Source organism: Eurosta solidaginis, chromosome 2 (assembly GCF_040869045.1).
Source record: "Eurosta solidaginis isolate ZX-2024a chromosome 2, ASM4086904v1, whole genome shotgun sequence".
In the NCBI taxonomy this organism is placed as follows: Eukaryota; Metazoa; Arthropoda; class Insecta; order Diptera; family Tephritidae; genus Eurosta; species Eurosta solidaginis.
In genome coordinates this window covers 197,825,179-197,845,364 of record NC_090320.1, presented here as the reverse complement: position 1 = coordinate 197,845,364, position 20,186 = coordinate 197,825,179, and the positions used below count along the sequence as shown (strand labels likewise).

The 20,186-nt window shown below is 35.0% G+C and overlaps 1 protein-coding gene across 2 annotated transcripts in view; it reads right to left on the bottom strand.

The window, feature by feature from the left end:
• Nucleotides 1–20,186, bottom strand: part of Eaat2 (Excitatory amino acid transporter 2) — a 76,359-nt gene that overhangs the window by 49,446 nt on the left and 6,727 nt on the right. The gene's annotated exons all lie outside the window — the stretch shown is intronic.

Sequence of the window (20,186 nt, the reverse complement as noted above, 5' to 3'; positions counted from 1 at the left end):
CGTCTTCCCTTACTTATCCGATTTCTTATCGTATTCTTAGAGCCGAGATATTTGATCAGCCAAGTCGACCCCACCCATGACCTCCCCATACAATTTTATTGAATTTGGGCATGATACATGAGTTCTTTCGCCTGTTTTCAATGTTTTTTTGACAGTCGCAACGGTAGCTTCGTGACAATTGGCCTAGGTATGTTATCTGATTTTTTGCAGTTGCGAGGCTCATAAACATTTATTTTCGATATCTAGTTATCACAAGGAGTATTACAAATGATATTGGTGCTCGATGCGACGGGTTTCGAAGCGATGTCATCTTCTCAATCTTCGTTACCACTGCTAAAACTCGATACACCATTTGGTGCGTTTCGTTACCACCGGAACTAGTGTAATCACTTGGCAAGAAATTGCTGGAGCTTCCCGTTAAAAAATCTTCATAAACACTAGCACTTTCTGGGTCGTCCTCCAGAATTTTTCGGATATCTTCAGGTTCCATTTTCTGGGGAAGTAATAAACTTTAGTCACAGCGATTAATCTCGTTATACAGTACTTACAGAAATACTGGTATACATATGTACCTCCATGCCGGACGATTGGTACATATAAGTAAAATATGTTGAAATAAGCATAAAACTATACGTTTTTCATAAAACCTTACGTTTGAAGTTGTGAACCTTTTATTTTTATTTATTTAAAAACTTTTTTGGCGTATTATCACTAATATCATAGAAAAACTTTGAAAAAACTAACCCTACATTCACTTTTACTGCTTTTCAGTGAAAACAAGTATGTATTATGAAATTACATGGACGATGGATTGCCTGCGGATCTTTTCAAATACGGCGACGAGTAGCTGGTGCATCAGCTTCTTTGCAAAATATGGTGGTAGGAGTGCATGCCCGACGATTGGAATCTGAGTGTTCATTGTACAGTCCACAACAAAGGGGATACTGAAAACTACGCCAACTATCGGGGAACCAGCCTTATTAATATCGCATATAAGGTCCCGTCAAGTGTATTGTGCGAAAGATTAAAGCTCACCGTGACTCGGCTAATTGGATCTTATCAGTGTGGCTTCACACCCGTTAAATCTACCATCGACCAGATTTTCACACTGCTCCAAATATTGGAAAAAATTCACGAAAAAAGAGTCGACACAAATCTCCTCTTCGTCGATTTTAACCCTCCCATTAGCGGTGAATAAATTCAACACATCTTAGCGTTGTCGTCTGGCCAGACGAAATTTGACACTTTGAACTTTATCCACAAATATTTAAACTTTGAAGAAATCTCATCGCACATTGTGATTACCCAGAAATAAATCTGACTTTTTAGTGATAAATTTTGAAATGAATACGAACGATGAGGTCTTATAGGCTTAAAAATATGTTTGTCTAGCCAGACGACAACGCTAAAATGTGACATAATCAACTTTGGTAAAAAAAAAAAGAAAAAATAAAAAGAAAAAATATCGATTTCCGAATTATTGTAAAGACCGCCTCTAAACTTAAAAAGTCACTAAGGGTTTTCATCGGGTGGGTAGGAGTAAAGTTATTCATGAAAATAAAGCCTTCTCGTCTGGCCAGACGCCACAATCTATCGGAGGGTTAAAGCCGCCTTCGAAAGTACTAAAAGGAGCTGCCTATATGCCGTTATGTCTGAATTTGGTTTCCCAGCAAAACTTATACGGCTTTGAAAAATGACGTTGAACAACATCATCAGCTCAGTTAGAATTGGGAAGGACCTCCCCAAGCCGTTCGAAACTAAACGAGGTTTCAGACAGGGTGACCCCCTATCTTGCGATTTCTTTAATTTGATGCTGAAGAAAATTATACTAGCTGCAGAACTTAACCGCATATCTCTGGCACCGAACATCAAAATTTTAGACAAAAGCTTATTTTAATTGGAAATCAGTTTTTTTAGGCGCGGTCGTCCCTGGGCAGTGATTTGGCAAATGCTCTAAATGTATTTCTGCAATGAAAAACTGCTCAGTGAAAACTCATCTGCCTTGCAGATGCTCTTTGGAGTCGGCATAAAACGTGTTGGTACCGTTCCGCCAATACATAGGAGAAATAAAAAAAGGAGCACATGGTAAACTGGAAGATAAGCTCCACCTGAATATGCTTGGAGCTAAATCGCACCAAGTATTTATGTTTTATTAATTTTTAGTGTAAATTTAAGATGATATCGTTTGTCTGAACACGACTGTCGTTATGTCAATGTAAAACTAAAATATTTTCTTATTTTGGGAATCATTTTTAGGGCCATTTTCTCAAATATTAACCCTTAAATGTTCGAAAAAAAACATTCTTTGTGAAAAAGTTTGTGTAATAAGAAAAACAAAAAGGAACGGGATGGGCAGAAATTTGAAATGTTTAAAGAATTTTGATGGTCCCCTTAATGAGTAAATTTTGAATTAAAATTTTCGTCAGTGCTACAAGATTTTTGAAAAATTGTTTGTGCCAATTTTTAGTGTAAATTTGAATATTATACCGAAGTGCCTTGGCGATAGAAATGATTTTTCTGTGCACTTGCATATGAATCGAATTTAGGGCATATGGGAGTGCTATGAAAAAACAAAATGCTTTAAGTGTGTAGGGGTTGAGCAGCTCTGACCTAGAACATACGTAACACTTATTTTTTTTTTTGCTAAAACTTTTCGAAATTTAACCAAAGCTTTGAATTTTTTGGCCATCGTCTATTTGCGCCTAACATATTTCTTTTTCGCTACACCAACAAGAGGGGCCCCTCTAATTATTTTTCACACGCTTAAAATGGAATTACACAACAAATTTAAGCTATCGTCACATTACGTTACAATTTATTTGCGATAGTGCAAATAAATAGATTTAAGTACATGCAAACAATTTAAAAATAGTTTTAATTGTTATTAATTTCTTTTGACATCGATTTTTCGCTTAACGCTGTCGTTTTTCTTGATTTAGTTAGGTGCTTTATTTTGCATTTCTTTATGTCTCCGCAAATTAGTTTTGCTTGTTAAAGCTGTTGATTTTTCTTAAAAAAATACGTTCGATTAATTAAAAATACAGTTTTCGTTTATTTAGATTTATTTGAGTATTTTGCACTTGCTACGAAATTAGCTGTAACAATTTTTGAGAAGGCATCCTAAACAAATTTTTTAATTGTAAAAAATATATGGCAGTTGAAAGGAAAAAGTATTAAATGTGTTATTAAGATAAAAGAAGTCTTGTTTGGCGTTTGAACACACCAATAAAAAAGTTGATTAATATGACTTTAGTCGATATATGTATAAGAACAAAAGGAAAGAAATTTAAAAAAAAGAAAAAAAATTTTTTTTTTTTTGAAAAAATGAAAACAAAACATTTTTTCAAAGGAAGGTCTGAAATATGTAAGGCCACCAACGATATCCACGTAGACATTCCCCCAGTGTTTATAACTTAGGAATCCGATAATGGGTACCAATTATGTAAAATATTTGAGTCCCAATTATGTGAAATATGCCACAGAAAGATGATCATATCAGTAAATGAATACAATGCACTCTAGCCTGCGAAAGTATATCTAGGCCGAACTTCTCTTCCCACTAGCGTCGTGCTCCCCTTAATTTGCTTGCAGGACGGGAAGGAGAGCTACACTAATTAAGGGTTCTTAAACGAGCGAATAATGAGTGTAAACGCTCCCATTGAGGTTGTACCGTAGTACAAGGCAGCAAACCTCCTTTTTTTAATTTTCTTATTTCTATTCCCTGCTACATTTACTTTTTTTTTGGTATCCTGTTTAGTTAGCCACCGCTGTTCCTATTTACAAATGTTGTTTCACAAATCATATGTCAAAAACAGGTGATATTGAACTCAGTTATCGACTCATCTGGGCAATGTAGGTCAAAACTATTTCCGCGATAAGCTACCGATCTTTTCCTATGGAGTTTCGGAGCAGTAAACATCGTGGTCGTGGTCAAGTTTCCTTTTTTTTCAAACATATAGAAAATTTGGAGTAAACTTTTAGACCTCCAAAATTTTAAATATTTAAAATATTAAAGTAGTGTGACATATAATAACATCAACTAAGGCTGATTCCATATAAAGTTTGACTATTTTGGGTTTGATTCAAACAAAATTAATGGACTAATTCGCCAAGTTCGCGCGATCAAATAAAACTTCTAATTTCAATAACTCTCCTGTCGCCACTTGTTAGCAAGGGCAGTCCAGTTAACCTTAAGCAGAAACACATACATTATATCTATGGTACGTCTTAATGTTTTATTTAAAAAATTAAACCCCTTTACCCCCCTGTCTAACATTAAATTGTGTGGTGTCAAAAGTTAAAGTAAAAATTCTAACAGAGCGGTATCGGTTTCTTCCGCAGGTTTTCTCCTCAAGAAAACGAACACCACATTGCTCTGAAAATTTATTTGACAACATATTTTGCATTATATGCATATGGGTTGCTTGTGCGAATCGCAAGCAACCCTCCCTTTTACCTCACCCTCATTCCGCTTCTACAGTGACAAGCTTCAAATCATCACCAGTTCCTGAAAATCTACAGGCCCCTGATCTTCATCTAGGCCGTACATAAAATCTCGTCTTAACATACATACCTTCATCATCGTTGGAGTCTTCAAAATCCCAAATCATATAAGGAAATGTGAATTATAAAACTAAAGTTAAAAATTAGATTTTTAATATACATACACATATCTATAATGTAAATTTGTTAAGAGTTCCAACTCAAACTCGAAGAAACGAGTTCTTATTCTTCGTTAGTTTAGGTTTAGAAACAAAAATTTAGATGCATAAAATGTTGCAGAGAAACTGGAATTAATTTTATGAAAGTTAATGAATTAACGAATATTGTTAGACTGGCAGCCAGGCTTAAAGAAAATCCTGCGTAAATTTCGGCCCCTTTATTTTTACGAGCCACTGTAACTTAAGTTAGCCAATTTCGAAAAGTTGGTCAAAATGCATTACTTACCAAAGTGTAGTTAGCTAAACGCAACATATAATATTTTTGTTGTTTTTGCTGCACATCAAACTCTCAAGCATTTCTACGATCAAATACATGTGAGTGAAGAGGACATGTTTGAGAGAACGGTATGGTGCAATATTAACAAATTTTGTATGACATTTTTCGATGCAACCATTTGTTAACAATTGCACAATGCGGTTAAATAGTTTTTGGTATGGTATTTCTTAGAGAGAGTTTTTATACTCAGTTGAGCAGAGCTCACAGAGTATAGTATATTAACTTTGATTGGATAACGGTTGGTTGTACAGGTATAAAGGAGTCGAGATAGATATAGACTTCCATATATCAAAATCATCAGTATCGAAAAAAAATTTGATTGAGCCATGTCCGTCCGTCCGTCCGTCTGCCGGTCTGTCCGTTAGCACGATAAATTGAGTAAATTTTGAGGTATCATGATGAAATTTGGCATGTAAGTTCCTGGACACTCATCTCAGATCGCTATTTAAAATGAATGATATCGGACTATAACCACGCGCAAGTTAGTGCAACAGAAAATACACTACTGTACCGATAACATCATCCCATGTATGATATAGAATCAGTAGTTTACATAAAAAGTATGGTCCTCTTTAAACATTCTATCTATCTATTAACCATTATCAGAAACCAAAACATTGTAAGCAAAGATAAGATTTCTATTTAAACATAAACCAAATACAAACATAAACAAAACATAAACAAAACCAAATAAAATATTTTCAGCGAACAAAAGATTCCTATTCAACCATTGTAAGCATAGATAAGATTTCTACTTAAACATTATCAGCAAGATCCTTTTTTTGAACATTATCAGCAGCCACTAAACAAAAGAAACCAGAGCATATAAATAGACGATTAAGCATAGAAATAAGTTAGTCTTCTATTACACTGAAGCATATGAACTTCAGTTTAGAATTCATTAAAGTACATATAGATACAAATAAAGTATATTGTTTTATTTAAAATCGAAAGTACATACTTAACTGGGGGCTCAATAAGTGAATAAGTGAATAAGTGAATAATAAAAGGAACTCCTAAAAAATCAAATTCCACACGTCCTGAAAAAGAGGACAAGGAGAACCAGAAAATAAAACTGGACCTCTTCCGCAAAAAACGATTACAAGTGTTTGACCAAAGCAGGGAAATCATTATGGAAGCAAGGTTAGTAACCTTGGAACAAGCTCATGCCGCTATAGAAGCACAATTAGCCCAGCTGCGGCAAGCGCAAGTACCTAATATCGAAGAATTCCAACCGATAAGTCCCAGGATAAACAATGCAAATGAAATAAATCTGAGACTATTCGAACGGCTACCAGTGTTCAACGGAGACACATCCAAATACAGGACATGGAGGGCAACCATTATATCAGCAATGAGTCCCATGGAAGCCTTTATTAATACCAAACCATATTACGATGCATTATTTATAATACGTCACACGAAGATCGAAGGAGAACCAGCAACTCTTCTACAGAATCATGGCACAGTGTTCCACGTACAAGCAATACTCAATCGCCTAGATTACAGCTACCCCGATACTAGAAGCTATAACGCCCTCATAGAGGAAATGAAAATACAAATACAAGGAAAACAGACGCTATCCGAATTCCATAGCAAGATCTGTCAAATCTTTAATTTAGCAATGACTAAATGTGAATTGATTACCCAGGGAATACTCACTCTCTACAGCAGGTCACAAAAGAAATGGCCATAGATTGCTTCCGCAATGACATAAATGATGAATTTACTCAACACACATTATATGCAGCAAAACCAAGAGATTTAGAAAGTGCATACGCAATTGCCACGGAGATTCTTTATAAAAGGCAGAATAATCCGATACGACGAGAAGCGTATAACTACCCTAAACAGCCACAAAATGAAAGGAGGTATCAACCAGGAGTTCAACCTATTCCCCATATGGGAAGATCAAACCCGACACCAATGGACGTGGATACATCAATAGGAAGATTCCGGCAATCCACGAATAATCAGCATCAACAACAGCAATCGTATCAACAGAATCCTTTCAGAAACAACTATGAACGACAAAGAGCAGGATATGCACCTTTTAATCCCAATAGAGGAGAACCATTTAAACGAAACCACCAACCAACGTCATCAAGATATAATATAGTACCGCAGACACTACAAAGGATCAATCAAATAACGGATAATAATAGTGATCAGTCATTACAGGTAAATATAGATGAAAGTGAATTTGAAAATAGAGCTAATTTTTTAGACGAGTAAATAATCTGCCGTGTCTTCAGATTATTTTACATGATAATGTAGAACTCTGAATGGTTCAAACACAATAAACTCAGCTAAGAAGATAAGAATGCTAGGACAAGAATTATTAGTTTTTGAAATCGAAGAATTAAAAGAATTTGATATGATATTAGGAGAACAATCCTTGAGAGAAATGAAGGCTAAGATAGATCTGTTCGAATATAAAATGATGTATGTCAGGAGAACAGAGCAGAAGAAAAAAGAAATGGATGTCAGTCAAGTAAATTTCACAATAGATGAGAGCAAATATAAAAAAGAGGTTGAAGAAATTATGAGAATTAATGAAGAAACAAATCCTATTTTACCATTTACAACAACAATTGAAGCCACGATTCGCACTAAAACTGAAGAGCCAATATGGACGAAACAGTACCCTTACCCCTTTTCAGACAATAATTTCATAAATAAAGAAATAAATAAAATGCTATACTCACCCGTTTGGACTGTACCAAAGAAAGGAACTGACGAGTTAGGAAACCCTAAGAGAAGAATGGTCATAGACTTCCAGAAATTGAATAGCGAAACCATTACCGATAGATATCCCATACCTGATGTCAACATGACAATACAGAATTTAGGTAAAGCAACTGTTTTTACAACCCTAGATTTGGAAGCAGGTTTCCATCAGATAAAAATCAAGGAGTCAGACACCGGAAAGACAGCCTTTAGCATAAACGGAGCAAAATATGAATTCTTAAGGCTGCCGTTTGGACTAAAGAATGCACCTTCAATATTTCAAAGATGCGTAGATGACATATTAAGAAATTACATAGGAAAATTCGTACATGTATATATAGACGATGTGTTAATATATTCATCCTCACATGATGAACATATGGAACACATAAGAATTGTTATAAATGCACTGCGTGAAGCAAATATGAAGATTTTATATGAAAAATCTCATTTTTTCAAAGACAGCACTGAATATTTAGGACATATTATTAAACATAACAGAATAACTGTAGACCCACAAAAAATTGAGACCATAAAAAACTACCCTGTGCCTATGAATCTGAAAGACTTAAGATCATTTTTAGGGCTAGCAGGATATTATAGAAAATTCATCAAAGACTACGCCAAGATTACCAAACCCCTAACATTGTTTTTAAGAGGAGAAAACGGTATCGTAAAGAAAAAGCAAAGTGAAAGAATGCAAATAAAATTAGATGAGGAAGCCATAAAAGCGACGAATATATTAAAAAAGGAATTACAAGCACAAGTCGAACTCTTTCAACCCGATTTCAATAAACCCTTTGATTTAACCACGGGCGCAAGTAATTTTGCCATAGGAGCTGTGTTATCCCAAGGTAGAAATCCCATTTGTTTTATATCCAGAACACTAAGCGAGACGGAACAAAAATATAGCACAAACGAAAAAGAGTTATTAGCCATAATTTGGGCACTACAAAAACTCAGAAACTATTTATATGGACGATCAGACCTTACAATCTATACGGATCATCAGTCCTTAACCTACTCTATTTCAGAGAAGAACCCTAATAATAAACTAAAAAGGTGGAAAAACCAAATAGAAGAATACGGTGCCAAATTGGTATACAAACCAGGTTCTCAAAACATCGTTGCGGATGCACTAAGTTGGCAACAAATTAATCAATTAACCGACTCAGAATCGCAGTACTCTCAACTCAGCTCACCCACTGAAACCATAAGAAGGGTAGGCACTAGCTTAAACCATTTTAATAATCAAATTATTATCCAAACTAACAATGGATTAGTAAGAATAGAAAGTAAAAATATATTCGGAAAATTTAGACATACCGTATACTTCACAACTATAGAACAATTGATAAGTGATATTAAAGGCGTACTACACCCAAACAATATTAACGCCATAATCACTACCGAAGAAATTCTATACAAAATAAAAACTACACTAGTACAAACTTTCCCAACCACTACTTTTGTAATAACAAATGCATTAGTCAGAGACATCACTGACGAAAATGAACAGAATGAGATAGTTGAACAAATACACAGAAGAGCACATAGAAATTATAGAAATAATATAAAAGAACTGTCTGAGAGCTATTACTGGCCTAACATGCGAGATATGGCAAAGAAGGCAGCACAAATATGTGAGATATGTAAAAAATGTAAATACGACAGACGTCCTAATAAATTACTTTACGGAAAAACACCAATACCAAATGAAGTAGGTACACATCTGCACATGGATACATTTTTTATGGACAACCAAATATATATAACTACAGTAGATAGATACTCAAAATTCTGCTATATAAGAAAAATACCAGATAAGAAAAACTCATACATATATTTGAATGAAATACTATCCCAAATATTCCCATACGCAACGAACCTAACAACTGATAACGACCCGACATATGTTAATGTAGTAGCAAAATCCTTATACGATCGACTACATATACAGCACACAGCAGTGCCACCACAACATTCGACAACGAACGGTCAAGCAGAGCGGACGCACAGCACAATAGTGGAGCTAACTAACTTACTAGTAAAGGAAACCAAAGGTAAACACGAAGAGGTAATATTCGAAGCAGTACGACAGTACAATAAAAACATTCACTTGGTCACAGGACATAAACCCGAGGACGTTTTTTTCCACAGGGGAGGATACGACTATACAGTCATCAGAAACAGAATTCGTTATAAGCAAGAAAGAGATATCACCCAACAGAAGGCACCGAACAAACAAATTATTTACGAGAAAGGTGATATTATTTACGTTAAGAGAAGCCGAAGAAATAAAAAACACGATAGATTTATGAAAAAAATAATTGAACAGGATAACGGTAAAACAGTCACAACAACTGATAAAAGAATAATACACAAAGATAACATCCGTACGAACTAGAAATGAATCTCACAATAATAATAATCTTGCTGTGCATAAACAGAATTAGTTCAGCCACAAGTATTACAGACCTGAAAGGAAAAGATTATATATTAATAGAAACGAATTCAGCTTTTATATTTGATAGCTATGATTATTTATATCATATTACAAATTTAACTAGAATATTAACACCTTACCAAAATATATTAAACTCAAAATATAATTTAGATTCAAATCCTGAAGTGAAAATATTACACCGAAAAATTGAAATATTAATAAAACAGATTAATCCAGTTAATAGATTTAAAAGAGGATTAAACGCTTTAGGGACAATATTAAAATGGATAACAGGTACACCAGACCACGATGATGAAGTAGAGATACAGACAAGAATCAATCAACTAATTGAGGGACACAATAAACAAAAAATAATAAATAGTAATTTCAAAAAAATGTTAAACAAATTAAACCCCAAGGATTTCTCTGAAAATTTAATACTCACAGAAGTCTACAATGAACTTAATACTCTCCTAACTATAATTAATTTAGCAAAAAATAACAACTTCCTGTCAACTTCATTGGACTTAGAAGAAATTACAGAAATCATTGCGAAAGAAAAAACAAATGTTTTAACCATAAATATTTTAGAATATGCAGAAATTAAAATTGTTAAATTCAAACAAAACTTTGTAACAGTTTACAAATACCCAAAAATCAAAGAAAAATGTGAACAATTCTACATCCACTCATTAGCTTCAAAAAAAGGAAAATTAGTTATGGATAAAAATATTGCTTTATGTAAAGGAAATCAATACGTAAGAATCAATAAATGTAAAGATTTTATAGATCAAACTATATGTAAGCAGAATAAAAAGGACGGATGTACAATACAAATATTAGAGAAAAATAATGCTCAATGTAAAATGATAAAAGAAAAGAATCCACCCTTTATTAATTATGGTAACGGAAACATTATTTTTAGCGGATTGAATATATTAAACAACGAGATTTTAGATGGAGATTTTTCAATTTATTTCAAAACCAATATAACATTAAATAACGAAGTATATATAAACATTAGGGAAACTATGGTAAAAATACTCCATAAAAAGCATAAAGAAAATCTAGATATATTAGAATACTTGGAATCTCAATCAGAATACAAGTTCAATAATCTAGACGAAATATTATCCATATTTGTACCAATTGAACAAAATCCAGTCAAGACTACATTTATAACTATATTAATTATAACCCTATAACCAAACTATTATTAGAATTTAGAGTAAGGAGAAGGAATATACTTTATCAAAGTGCACTAATACAATGTCAAAAAGACCATGAAGAAAGAAAACAAAAATTACTAGAGTCCAAATTGTAAATGAGGACATTTAATTTTAAGAGGGAGGAGAGTTAGTGCAACAGAAAATATACTACTGTACCGATAACATCATCCCATGTATGATATAGAATCAGTAGTTTACATAAAAAGTATGATCCTCTTTAAACATTGTCTATCTATCTATTAACCATTATCAGAAACCAAAACATTGTAAGCAAAGATAAGATTTCTATTTAAACATAAACCAAATACAAACATAAACAAAACATAAACAAAACCAAATAAAATATTATCAGAGAACAAAAGATTCCTATTCAACCATTGTAAGCATAGATAAGATTTCTACTTAAACATTATCAGCAAGATCCTTTTTTTGAACATTATCAGCAGCCACTAAACAAAAGAAACCAGAGCATATAAATAGACGATTAAGCATAGAAATAAGTTAGTCTTCTATTACACTGAAGCATATGAACTTCAGTTTAGAATTCATTAAAGTACATATAGATACAAATAAAGTATATTGTTTTATTTAAAATCGAAAGTACATACTTAACTCGCACTTTTTCGATATCGGAAATTTCGAAAAACCGAACAAATGCCATAATTCTATACCAAATACGAAAAAAGGGATGCAACATGGTAATTTGATTGGTTTATTGACGCCAGATATAAACTTTAGAAAAAACTTTGTAAAATGGGTGTGATACCTACCATATTAAGTAGAAGAAAATGAAAAAGTTCTGCAGGGCGAAACCAAAGGCCATTGGAATCTTTGCAGGAATACTGTTCGTGGTATTACATATATAAATAAATTAGCGGTACATGACAGATGATGTTCTGGGTCACCCTGGTCCGCATTTTGTTCAATATCTCGAAAACACCTTCACATATACAACTACCACCACTCCCTTTTAAAATACTCATTAACACCTTTCATTTGATACCCATATCGTACAAACAAATTCTAGAGTCAGCCCTGGTCCACCTTTATGGCGATATCCCGAAATTGCGTCTACCTACATAACTAAGGCCTTTCATTTGATACCCATATCGTACAAATATATTCTAGAGTCACCCCTGGTCCACCTTTATGGCGATATTTCGAAAAGGCATCCACCTATAGAAATAATCCCACTCCCTTTTAAAACACTCATTAACACCTTTCATTTGATACCCATATCGTACAAACATATTCTAGAGTCACCCCTGGTCCACCTTTATGGCGATATCTCGAAACGGCGTCCACCTATGGAACTAAGGATAACTCCCTTTTAAAATACTCATTAACACCTTTCATTTGATTCCCATATCGTACAAACATATTCTAGTCACCCCTGGTCCACCTTTATGCGATATTTCGAAAAAGCGTCCACCTATAGAACTAAGGCCCACTCCCTTTTAAAACACTCATTAACACCTTTAATTTGATACCCATATCGTACAAACATATTCTATAGTCACCCCTGGTCCACCTTTATGGCGATATCTCGAAACGGCGTCCACCTATGGAACTAAGGATCACTCCCTTTTAAAATATTCATTAACACCTTTCATTTGATACCTACCCATATCGTACAAACATATTCTAGTCACCCGTGGTCCACCTTTATGGCGATATTTCGAAAAGGCGTCCACCTATGGAACTAAGGATCACTCCCTTTTAAAACACTCATTAACACCTTTCATTTGATAGCCATGTCTAACAAACATATTCTATAGTCACCCCTGGTCCACCTTTATGCGATATTTCGAAAAAGCGTCCACCTATAGAACTAAGGCCCACTCCCTTTTAAAACACTCATTAACACCTTTAATTTGATACCCATATCGTACAAACATATTCTATAGTCACCCCTGGTCCACCTTTATGGCGATATCTCGAAACGGCGTCCACCTATGGAACTAAGGATCACTCCCTTTTAAAATATTCATTAACACCTGTCATTTGATACCTACCCATATCGTACAAACATATTCTAGTCACCCCTGGTCCACCTTTATGCGATATTTCGAAAAAGCGTCCACCTATAGAACTAAGGCCCACTCCCTTTTAAAACACTTATTAACACCTTTCATTTGATAGCCATGTCTAACAAACATATTCTATAGTCACCCCTGGTCCACCTTTATGGCGATATCTCGAAACGGCGTCCACCTATGGAACTAAGGATCACTCCCTTTCAAAATACTCATTAACACCTTTCATTTGATACCCATATCGTACAAACATATTCTAGAGTTACCCCTGGTCCACCTTTATGGCGATATCTCGAAACGGCGTCCACCTATAGACCTATGGCCCACTCCCTTTTAAAATACTTATTAACGCCTTTCATTTGATACCCATATCGTACAAGCACATTCTAGAGTCACCCCTGGCCCACATTTATGGCGATTTCTCGAAAAGGCGTCCACCTATAGACCTGGGGTCCACTCCCTTTTAAAATGCTCACTAACACCTTTCATTTGATACCCATATCGTACAAACACATTCTAGAGTCACCCCTGGTCGACCTTTGTGGCGATATCTCGAAACGGCGTCCACCGATGGAACTAAGGATCACTCCCTTTTAAAATACTCATTAACTCCTTTCATTTGATACCCATATCGTACAAACATATTTTAGAGTCACCCCTGGTCCACCTTTATGGCGATATCCCGAAATGGCGTTCACTTATAGAACTATGGCCTATTACCATTTAAAATACTCTTTAATACCTTCTATTTGATACCCATGTCATACAAACACATTCCAGGGTTACCCTAGGTTTATTTTCCTACTTGGTGATTTTCCCTTATTTTGTCTCCAAAGCTGTCAGCTGAGTATGTAATGTTCGGTTACACCCGAACTTAGCCTTCTTTACTTGTTTTTGTATGACTTCGTTCGAACCAACATTCAATATATATATTCCTTTTAACTGAGTTCTCTCCGTAACACTTTAATATTTGTAAGCATGGTTGTCAACATTTGCGGTTAGCTAATATTATTAAGGCATTTTCTTTCGAAAAATTAAACCATTATAATTCGTAATTGGCTTAGGAAATATTTTAGTTCTTATTTAAGGAATGGAAACACAACTCTCCAAGAAGAAGGCCTTCGAAGCTAGGTAGAAAAGCTATCTATATATATATATGAATTTATTTGTTATTGCCTAAGGCCCCATATACCTATGTGAATTTACCAATTTGTTAATATTGTAGTCTTGATCATACAAACATATATACATCCACTCAAATGCCTGTACGTACATATGCATGAATATATGTACATAAATAGATATTAATATACCAAGTGAAGTTTCCTTTTCTTCAAACATACAATCTTAGTAAAATACATTTTTATACTCAGTTGAGCAGAGCTCACAGAGTATAATAACTTTGATTGGATAACGGTTGGTTGTACAGGTATAAAGGAATCGAGATAGATATAGACTTTCATATATCAAAATCATCAGTATCGAAAAAAAATTCGATTGAGCCATGTCCGTCCGTCCGTCCTTCCGTCCGTCCGTTAACACGATAACTTGAGTAAATTTTGAGGTATCTTGATTGCTATTTAAAATGAACGATATCGGACTATAACCACGCCCACTTTTTCGATATCGAAAATTTCGAAAAATCGAAAAAGTGCGATAATTCATTACCAAATATGGATAAAGCGATGAAACTTAGTAGATGAGTTGAACTTATGACGCAGAATAGAAAATTAGTAAAATGTTGGACAATGGGCGTGGCACCGCCCACGTTTAAAAGAAGGTAATTTAGAAGTTTTGCAAGCTTTAATTTGGCAGTCGTTGAAGATATCATGATGAAATTTAGCAGGAACGTTACTATTATTACTATATGTATGCTTAATAAAAATTAGCAAAATCGGAGAACGACCACGCCCACTTTAAAAAAAAAAATGTTTTAAAGTCAAATTTTAAAAGAAAAGTTAATATCTTTACAGAATATAAGTAAATTATGTCAACATTCAACTCCAGTAATGATATGGGGCAACAAAATACAAAAATAAAATAAATTTTCAAAATGGGCGTGGCTCCGCCCTTTTTCATTTAATTTGTCTAGGATACTTTTAATGCCATAAGTCGAACAAAAATTGACCAATCCTAGTGAAATTTGGTAGGGGCATAGATGCTATGAGGATAACTGTTTTCTGTGAAAAAGGGCGAAATCGGTTGAAGCCACGCCCAGTTTTTATACACAGTCGACCGTCTGTCCTTCCGCTCGGCCGTTAACACGATAACTTGAGCAAAAATCGATATATCTTTACTAAACTCAGTTTACGTACTTATCTGAACTCACTTTATATTGGTGTAAAAAATGGTCGAAATACGACTATGACCACGCCCACTTTTGCGATATCGACAATTACTAAAAATGAAAAAAATGCCATAATAATATACCAAATACGAAAAAAGGGATGAAACATGGTAATTGGATTGGTCTATTGACGCAAAATATAACTTTAGAAAAAAACTTTGTAAAATGGGTGTGACACCTACCATATTAAGTACAAGAAAATGAAAAAGTTTTGCAGGGCGAAATCAAAAGCCCTTGGAATATTGGAATGATAACTGTTCGTGGTATTACATATTTAAATAAATTAGCGGTACCCGACAGATGATTTTCTGGGTCACCCTGGTCCACATTTTGGTCGATATCTCGAAAACGCCTTCACATATACAACTACCACCACTCCCTTTTAAAACCCTCATTAATACCTTTAATTTGATACACATATCGTACAAACAAATTCTAGAGTCACCCCTGGCCCACCTTTATGGCGAAATCTCGAAAAGGCGTCCACCTATGGAACTAAGGCCCACTCCCTTTTAAAATACTCATTATCACCTTTCGTTTGATACCCATATCGTACAAACAAATTCTAGAGTACCCCTGGTCCACCTTTATAACGATATTCCGAAAAGGCGTCCACCTATGGAACTAAGCCCCACGCCCTTTTAAAATACTCATTAGCACCTTCCATTTGATACACATTTCATACAAAGACATTCAAGGTTTACCCTAGGTTCTTTTTACTACAAGGTGATTTTCCCTTATTTTGTCTCCATATCTCTCAGCTGAGTATGTAATATTCGGTTACACCCGAACTTAGCCTTCCTTACTTGTTTTTTTTATTTTTGCATATGTGTAAAAATATGCGAGCATACATTTTTATATACATATGTATATTCATTTTTAGTGTCAAGATACTATTCAGTGTACAGTTAGGAATGATTATTGTTCTACCATGTAAATCTTTCTATATTTTCTTTCATAGTACTTCCTTTTGTTTAAAATCAAAATGTGAACTAAGGTCAGGTCAGCTTGGCGAAAACTAAACAAACTTTTTTAATGCAACGAATTTGTGAATAATAACTACTAATAGGAAAATAATTTTGTTTTACTTTGGTTTGTGACATGGGAGGCTAGTGGTAATACAACGGGGCTTCAATAACTAACATACATGATGCCAATGGTAGGGCGGATACAGAGGCGGCCGCCAACGTTGCTACAACGAGCTGCCAAGCATAGAGGTAAGTTGAAGGCATGGGTGTGTTGTGTTGGCGAAGTGTGGCATGCAAGTGCGTTAATGGGTTTTTTTTTTTTGTTGTATATTTTCTTTTCGGTCGAATACCCCCAGTGTGTAAAATAAATAATCGTGTATGATCATGGGTTGGGGAGATAAGTGCTGTGTGATGACCATGTAGACGAATCCACGAAGCTGAAGCTCCGGGCCTAAACACCAGTTCACACGCCGTGGTCATTGCACCTTGCACAAGCACTGCTCGTCTTTCGTTCTTGAATGTTCCTGTTGCACACTCAGCCAATGAAGACACTTTTGACACTTTTTGACTCCTAATCTTTTCTGGGGTTACCCTTATTTCTTTATTTGACATACCAACATATGTATGTATTAATGTATGAAAGGAAAGCACATTTATCAAATATCGAATTATTACACAAAATTGTTTAGTTGTGACAAACTGAATGTGCCTACCAATACATTTGAGGGGTTGGCTCGGCTTCCCAGCGTGTTAGGGTGTCAGAATATACCCACGGTAGGTATGCCTGTCGTAAGAGGCGACTAAAATATCAGATTCAAGGGGCTATGTAGCGCAACCCTTCAGGTTTCCAGCGCAATATATAGCTTCTTCAAACCCAATTGTCAACCTCACCTATCCGCGGTGAATCCTGTTTCACTAACAGGCGAGGCTCTGGCGACCCCAAGCTCCTCATGGAACTTGAGGGTGGGGAGGGAGGGATGGCCTGAAGGTTTAATGTGGACACATAAATCGTTCCCGTTTTTTAAATATGTTTTTAAATGTACTTTTCGGAAAAAATACAAAAAAAATGTAAAAGTTTTTTTTTTCAATTAAATAAAAAAAAAATTCTCGGCCCACTCCGTGATTAGTGGGGATGATTGCAGAATTGATTGAAGTTTTTATGAGAAAACAAGGGCGAAATTCAAAAAATCTCGAAAAACTGAAAAATTACAAAAAAAAACTTTAAAAATGTTTTTGAATTTTTTCCGAAAAGTACATTTAAAAGCAAATTTAAAAAAAAAAAGATCCCAACCGGTCAATTTTTGAAAAAGTTATAGTATTTTGAAAACAAAAACGGTGCTTTTTTAAAAATTCATAACTTTTTTTGAGTTGGATGAAAAAATTTGAAAAACTTCTGAAAAACGTCTTTCGTAAGCTAGAAAAAGAAGAAAAACTTTCAGCCAATTCTAAAGGGGTCGGGTTCAAAATTGGTCGAAATGGGATGGAATACCCCATATAAAGTCTAGCATGTTTATTCTAAGTAAGGTCAATCACACTTCTAAACTACATTTCTAAATAATTAAACAAATAAGTAAATACTTATCGATTTTCTCAACAAAGTTGGTTATGCAAACACTGATGAATTGCTAATAATGACGTTCATCACCTTGCCTATAAACGGTTGGGAATGTCAGTTAAATAAGTTTTTGGATTTTGTATTTATTGTGAAGGGGGAGCAATATTCTTTCAATACATACAAAATTGAACACATTTGTTACTGACTTGCTGTTTCTTTAATGAAATTAGAGGTGACTATTTGTTTTCTTGTTGGTTACTGAAAGAGACACAAACTATAACACAACTTTTAACATAGATGGCAGAAAGGGATCAATTGGGAAAAATTTGTTGTTTTTTTTTGGGACCACTTAGGGATTAATTTTGATATTACTTACGTATTTAATTGGCGCTTAGCCGTTTAAACGGTTATGACCATCCAACAAGGCGCGCTAGTCGCTTCTTCGCTCTTCCAACCAGCGCCAATGGTCACACCAAGGGAGCTTAAATCGTTTTCTACCTGGTCCTTCTCTCGGAGTGGGGCCGTCTTCTTTCTCTGCTTCCATAAGCGGGATTCGATAAAAAAAAACTTTTTTAGCCGGAGCGTCATCTTTCATTCGTATAATACAGCCTAGCTTGAGTAGGCGCTTCTTTTGGTATTAGTCCTAGATTATTTACGGTATCGTTTCGGCAACATTTAGAAAGCATGCTAGGTAGAGTTGCAATCTTTCGATATTACCTCCGTGAACAGTTTTTGAAAGTTTTAATAAACTTTAGATAGTGTTTGATAGTGTAACGAATGTTAGCAGCACTGAGCGAAGCTATCGTCTCTAAGCCGATGCTAAGCAGTGACGTGAATTCACATCCATAGATCAATCATTATGTATCTACATAAACGAAACAATAATTGCGTCTACACATATATACCATGTACGTATGCGAGCAATGCACAAACACATGCATATATCTGAGATACTCCTATAAGTATGCAATGAGAAAAAACTATAAAATTGTGCAATTGTAGTTACAGCTGAGAAGTTTGAGAGCTGCTGGACTAGTAGATTCTGGAAGCGCCTAGAAGATGCTAAGGTTGAAATAAGGAGTATAAAATGCGGCAATTGTAGAGGCGTTGGAATTCAGTTTGATTTGCGATTTCGATTAAGGCGCTAACTAGCGAGCAAGAGCAGTATTATTTTGAATAGTAGAGTTTCATTTGAGCTCTCAATCAGTTTGATTATTAAGCAAGCTATTCGTTGCACAGTTTGAGTGTTATTGTGAAGTACTTTAATAAAGGCCATTTTGCATTATTACATATTGGAGTTATTTATTCAACAGTTTAGTCCTCGAACTTAACAGAAGGTTGCAAATAAGAGGATTTGCTAGTAAATTCGTTACAATAGAGTAAGTCATGGATAGAAATATAGATAGTACTATCGCATCCAAATGGATTTCTAGAAAGAAATTGTTAGCGCCAAGAGCTTGCATAGCCTATGAATGTAGGGTAAGTCTGCTTTCTTCATCTGGGAAACCATTTAAAGGCTCAAGACCACACGCATTCCAGAAAAGAAAATCAGGTAAAGGCGCCCTTTACAAGCTAGTTGGCGTCATCGTGGCTCTCTTAATTTTAAGAAGTATATAAAAGCAGGGTTCCTTGAAATTAAGGATGCCTTCAGTAGCGTACACTTGAGCTCCCTCTGGAAGGCATGCTGTAGCATCTCCTATGAATCATGGTAGTCAACATAGTCCCAACTTATTGATGCTACCCACATTTAAACTCCTTCCAAAATTAGTGAACCATGGAAGCGACACTTTCTGTCGTCTTGCAACCGGAAGGGCAAAACGGACTGAAGGTGAATCCCACAAAAACAAATCTCGCCTTGTTCACGAGAAAAACAAAAA